We start from the raw sequence: 5,572 nt of genomic DNA on the forward strand, positions 1-5,572 counted from the left end.
CAACATCGCTTAGAGACCCCTTGTTGATCACTCAGCTCTTAGAAGACTGCTCACAACTCTCGCTGCATTAGAAATGCCTGTTTAATGTTTTAAATAACACTTAAAGCTATATTTATAAAAATATAAATCTGCCATTTCTTGAGGGCAACCAAAATTCACTGCCACAGCCAGCTGCCTTATCTGACCACATGGGAGTAGACTATTGAATAATGGCAATAAGCAGACTAATATCTGAAGGTTTGAAACTTATGTCTTGTGCAAAGGTTATTGCATAACATTAATTAAAAGTCTTGATTTATGATACCTCCACAGTTATTTGGTCACAGCAAAAATGTCAAGATAGTTTGAGGCAAGGGATTTTCAAAAAACTTGATCTTATTCATATTTTCAGTCCACATTTCAGATAAATATTGCCCAAGATCCTGCACTGAGAGCCATAGCTATGTCTCATACCCACAACTCCCAATGAGACCCCCCCATCTACTTTCTAACCTGTGCAGCTCCTTCCATGGCCAGTTCCAAGCTGCTGGAGAGTTGGGAGGGGAGTGATGATATATCCAGCCCTCTTCTTTAACTGATGCACTGCAACAGGCTTCACATGCCTTTCACATGTTGGTGTAGCCACATTGCAAAATTTAAAGCAGTTTGACACCACTTTAACTGTCAGGACTCTATCCTACAGAATCCTAGAATTTGTAGTTTGGTGAGGCATCAGAGCTCTCTGACAGACCAGGCTGAATACCACAATGAATGATCAGTTGCCCATGGGAAACCCACAAGCAGAGTATGACTACCGCTGCACCATCATGTTTGTGGTCAATTTATAGCACTATTATTCCACCTTAATTGTTATGGCTCCCTCTTGTGAAATTCTTGGGGAGGCCTAAGAACTCTCTGGCTGAGAATTCTAGTAGCTTTATGGCATTAAAAACAAACCCAGCAGACAAATGGAGAGAAGCGCATTTTTCTTTTTGTCTCCACATGACGTTGAAGCATTTTCATTTTCTTCCAGTTGTAAAAGTATGGGAGGGATTGATGAAAAAAATCCTTTTTGCTAAACAGATTTTTCCAGTTTGGCAAAAGTGACACTTTTAAGACTCTCTCCCATGCTTTTATGACTTCCATGTCTTGCGGAGACAGAAAGATGAATGTGCTTCTCTCTGTTTGTCTGCCAGGTTTGTTTTTAATACAATAAGGTTCTAAGTGTCTCTCCCTAAACTGCAAATCCAAGGATTCCACAAGAGGCAGCCATAGCAGTTAAAATGGAATAATAGCTTAGTAACAGTGTAGTGTGACATTGTGCTAAAAAAGTTACACAACAGCTGATGCACAGAGGCATACTCCTTTTGGTATTAGAGATGATGTAGAGCCATCCTAGAACAAAGGATGTAGACTCAATAAATAAATAAATAGACTTGTGGCTGGTAGCCACTGAACAAATTCATGAGTGGTAAATGCATTTCTGTCAAGTTGTGGTGAAGCTGTTTCCTTTGCTGGTGCTTTTGCTGGAACGTGCTTTTGCTGGTGATGCAACTGAATCAGCAGCCCTGGTTCTGATTCGTGCGAGAGATCAAAGTCTGCTTCCCCTTGCATTGTAGATCCTTAATACCCTGCATCAGAGAGAAGAACTGGGTAAAGAAAATCTATATGGGAATTTTCTTTACATCCCTTGGATGATTCTTTAGGCTTAGCTAGTATAAAAGCAGCAGGTTCTTGGGATGGTCAGGAATGTCTTGAGGTAAAAGAGCCAGAATTTTCCTATTCTAGTATGCCAAAAATGTGAGCCACATTTAAATGGCTAAAAAGGGCTAAACTTTGTCCCAAACTGGATAGCTTCTTTACAATTCAGACTAAAACCCAAAGCAGATTCCTTATCTCATGTCCATGGGCTGTATCTGCACTTCAGAAATAATACAGTTTGACACCACTTTAACTGCTATAGCTCAACAGTCTGGAACTGCTGCATTGACATTTTGATTAATATGTTCTTTTTACGAATTTCTAGTTCCTCCAGCATGACTGTATGGCCAATGTCTGGCAGAAGTTCCTAGAGATTCCTAGAGAGAACACTTCTCTAAGCATTAGTAGATCCTTTAGTGCAATTCTGTAGTCAACTTATACCAGATATTGACCACAGAGTTGCACCGGAGAACCCAGAGATTCCTAGAGAGGTGTTCTCCCAGGTAGAAAAAACCAGTGGTTATTTATTTGCACTTTCCTCACTTTTACAGGGGTCCTGCATCTCTAACCCCAAAGAATGTGGAGAGCCCACTGTACTTTTATCACTACTAATATTTTGTCTATTGTGTTACAGGTCTTGCTGAGACTTCTTTCATGAATCACCTTCACAAGATCCCAACAAACACTCTTGCTTCTGGTGCTATGTAATTCATATAACCAAAATTATCTTGATCTTGAATTTCTTAGTGGTGTTTTCCACATGCTCATTTAAACTTTAAATTTTAAATCTTTGCAAATATTCTTTAGAATAAACATGGCCAAGCACTACTAATATTTCTTCTTTTTGTGTTTTTATTTGATGTGATCTTATAAATGTAAAGGGAAACCATTTCTTGATGTTTGCCTTTGGAACCAAGGGCCTGATGTTGTCATACTATTTTAATTAACATTCTCTGTATAAAAAAATTAAACAGAGCAAGGATGAATAAGGATGGAAATTTAACTCCAGTCTTAACAGTTCAACTGTTGGGCAACAATGGTGTTTTAGAGGGCTACTTTTCTGCCTATGGGACTGCACAGACTTTAGAAAAATGTAGGGGGAAAAACTGGGAGTGAATGGAAGTCCACTTCTGGGTTTTGAAAAGCGATTTGTTTTTAAATGTTACTAGGTAGAGGAACATTCTTGCAACCTATTTAAAAGATTAATTTCTACTTCTAGTGGTTTCCAGAAGAGGCAATTCACATTTCTTGGGCCAGAAAAAGAACAGTTTGGGGCAGTCTGGAGAAGTCTTGGAAGAAGCCATACAAAACCCCAGGGCTGCACTTTGCAAATCATTGGTCTAACAAATTGCCATTAAACAAGGGACATAAGTGCAATGGCTACAAAACCATACTGTTCATGTAAGAACACTCTGACCTGCAAGTCATGACATAGAGTCTGTATGAATGGGCCTTTCCTCCAGCCTCACTTCATCCTCTCCAGATGATGCAGGCCATTAGCTCTGGGCAGGGATCAGCCAGTCTGTATGTTGATCAGTTGGTCCCCAACTGATCCCAGTCCAAAAAGCCCTTAGTCCAGTCTAAAAAGACTGGCTGTTTGATGCAGAGTTTCTAGGAAACTCTGTGGTAACAATTGGTGGATTGGATGGCCATACACCCTGTATAAGCTGCCACCACTGTGTCCATCCTGAAGGCCTTCACCACAGCTTCTGACATTGGAAAGGGTGTCTGGCCGTGTAGATGTAGCCACCTGCCCCATTTCTGTCCTTATGGGATACAGTGGTGGCCTTCAGGATGGACATGATGACTGTGGCAGGTATAGAGTGTGGGGCCATGGCACGGTGGTGGGCCGGTGTGTAAACACCTGCCCATTGCAATACCAGTGCAAGTAGTGTCCCAGGTTGGGACCAGGGTCAGAATATCATGGGCTTGGCCCATGTTATCCTGTCCATCTGCTCAGGTGCATAAAACAGTTTTGCATATACAGAATGAAATTTTTGGAGATGAGATGAAGTCTAAACATGAAATTCATGCATTCATTTTTTACTATAAAAAGTATAAAAAACTATAACTATAAAAAAACTGATACATATGGCTGGAAAGTAATTTTGTATACAATATTTTAGATAATTTTGTGCATGAAACAGTCTGTGTACAGTGAACCATCAGAAAGCAAAGGTGTCACTATCCCAGCCACTCATGCGGACAATTTTGTATTTTGGAATATTTCAGAGCTTGAAATTCCAGTAAGCGATATAAGGGATCTGTACTTAAAGTTTTGGATCCCGCACATGTTCTTTTGGAACTGTGCATCTCCCCCTTGCTCCGTGAACTGCTCATTTTGTGTCTGAGTGCAATTTTTAATCCATCTACCATTTCTGCCTGATCTGGAAACTGAGCTATAACCAAGAATGGGGATTAGGTCTATGATACAGGGAAATGTCTGCATCTCTCCTTTGTTTCTTAATGACTCAAACTGGTGTCTTGACAACCTGCTTTCAGAACAGGTTTCTCTATTACAGAAATATATTAGAAATGGTAACTTCTGTGAAGCTTCATGCGGACTACTGTCTCTGTTTCAAGCCTACACACACAAACACACACACACACCAGTTCCACCTAGGTCTCTAGGCAAAAACTTGAAGCTTCTCTGAAAAGTGTGAAGACATACATATATCACAACTTCCATCTATTCTTTAATAAATTCCATTACTACTCTCCCTGTTCTCCAATCATTTCCTTACCAAAATACAACACAGCAGGAGACTAGGAAACAAGAACTACATCACTCTAGTTGTCTCTTGCAAAACAGAGGTATTTGCAGATATGGCATCATCCTCAGTCTCTCTACATTACTTCAACAACAATACTTTATTTGCAGTACCAGATTAATTTTAAAAAATTTATAAACTGATAAAAAAAGGTAAAATCTGAGAAAAATAATGAGCTCCTGGCTTTGTTGTTGTCCTTTTGGTAGAAGGGAGCATTCTAGCCAATGGATTTCTGTTCTTTCTTTAAACCCCAAATGTGATGTGTATATGAATACTTCCCCCCGCTTTGAGTGTCTGCACCTTCTTTCCACATAATACACATATGGCATACAGCCGAATAATGAAGCTATTGGGACCTTCCCTGAAACTGACAGCTAGAAAGAGCTGATCATTGTACTGTGTAAAACAATTCTCCATGTAATTTAGTAAATCAGAGGCAGTCCAGATCTTGCAGTAGGTATGATAACTGCTCTTCCTAACATAGCCACCAGAGGGAGAGAAAACATAAGCTTAAAGGTGATCTCAGACTTATTTCTGGGTTTAGTACAAATAAATGAAACATGCTTGTTTCTTTTACTGACATTCACAAGAATTGTTCCAAGAGGCAGCATTTATAATCAGTGCAAATATCAAAAAAGACCTTATCAGAAAGGAACGAAAGAAGAAAGGCAAATAAAAAGTCTTGGGCTGTTTGGGTGCTCAAAGTTATTTGGATGTTCTTCTTACGTTTTATTTATCATGAACCCCATAATTGCGGAGGAGTCGGCTCTAAAATATAGTGCCGATCAGGTACTTGGTTAACTAGAGTTACTCATCAGGAACTGTTCTGTACAGTCAGCCTTCCAAATTTGCAGGTTTGACAAATTTGCAGGGTGTGTGGATACAATGCTCAGAGGAAAAGGGTGTGGATCAGAGGAAAACGGTGTGTAAACACAATGATCAGAGAAAGGGGATAATGTGGGTACAGTGATCAGAGGAAATGGGGTATGTGGAGCTGGAGATCAGGAGAAAGAGTCGTGTGCATGCAGTGACAAGATGAAAATGGGGGTATTGATACAGTGGTCAGAGGAAATAATAATAATAATAATAATAATAATAATAATAATAATAATAATAATAAT

The sequence above is a fragment of the Sceloporus undulatus genome, chromosome 2, assembly GCF_019175285.1.
Source record: "Sceloporus undulatus isolate JIND9_A2432 ecotype Alabama chromosome 2, SceUnd_v1.1, whole genome shotgun sequence".
Classification (NCBI taxonomy): domain Eukaryota; kingdom Metazoa; phylum Chordata; class Lepidosauria; order Squamata; family Phrynosomatidae; genus Sceloporus; species Sceloporus undulatus.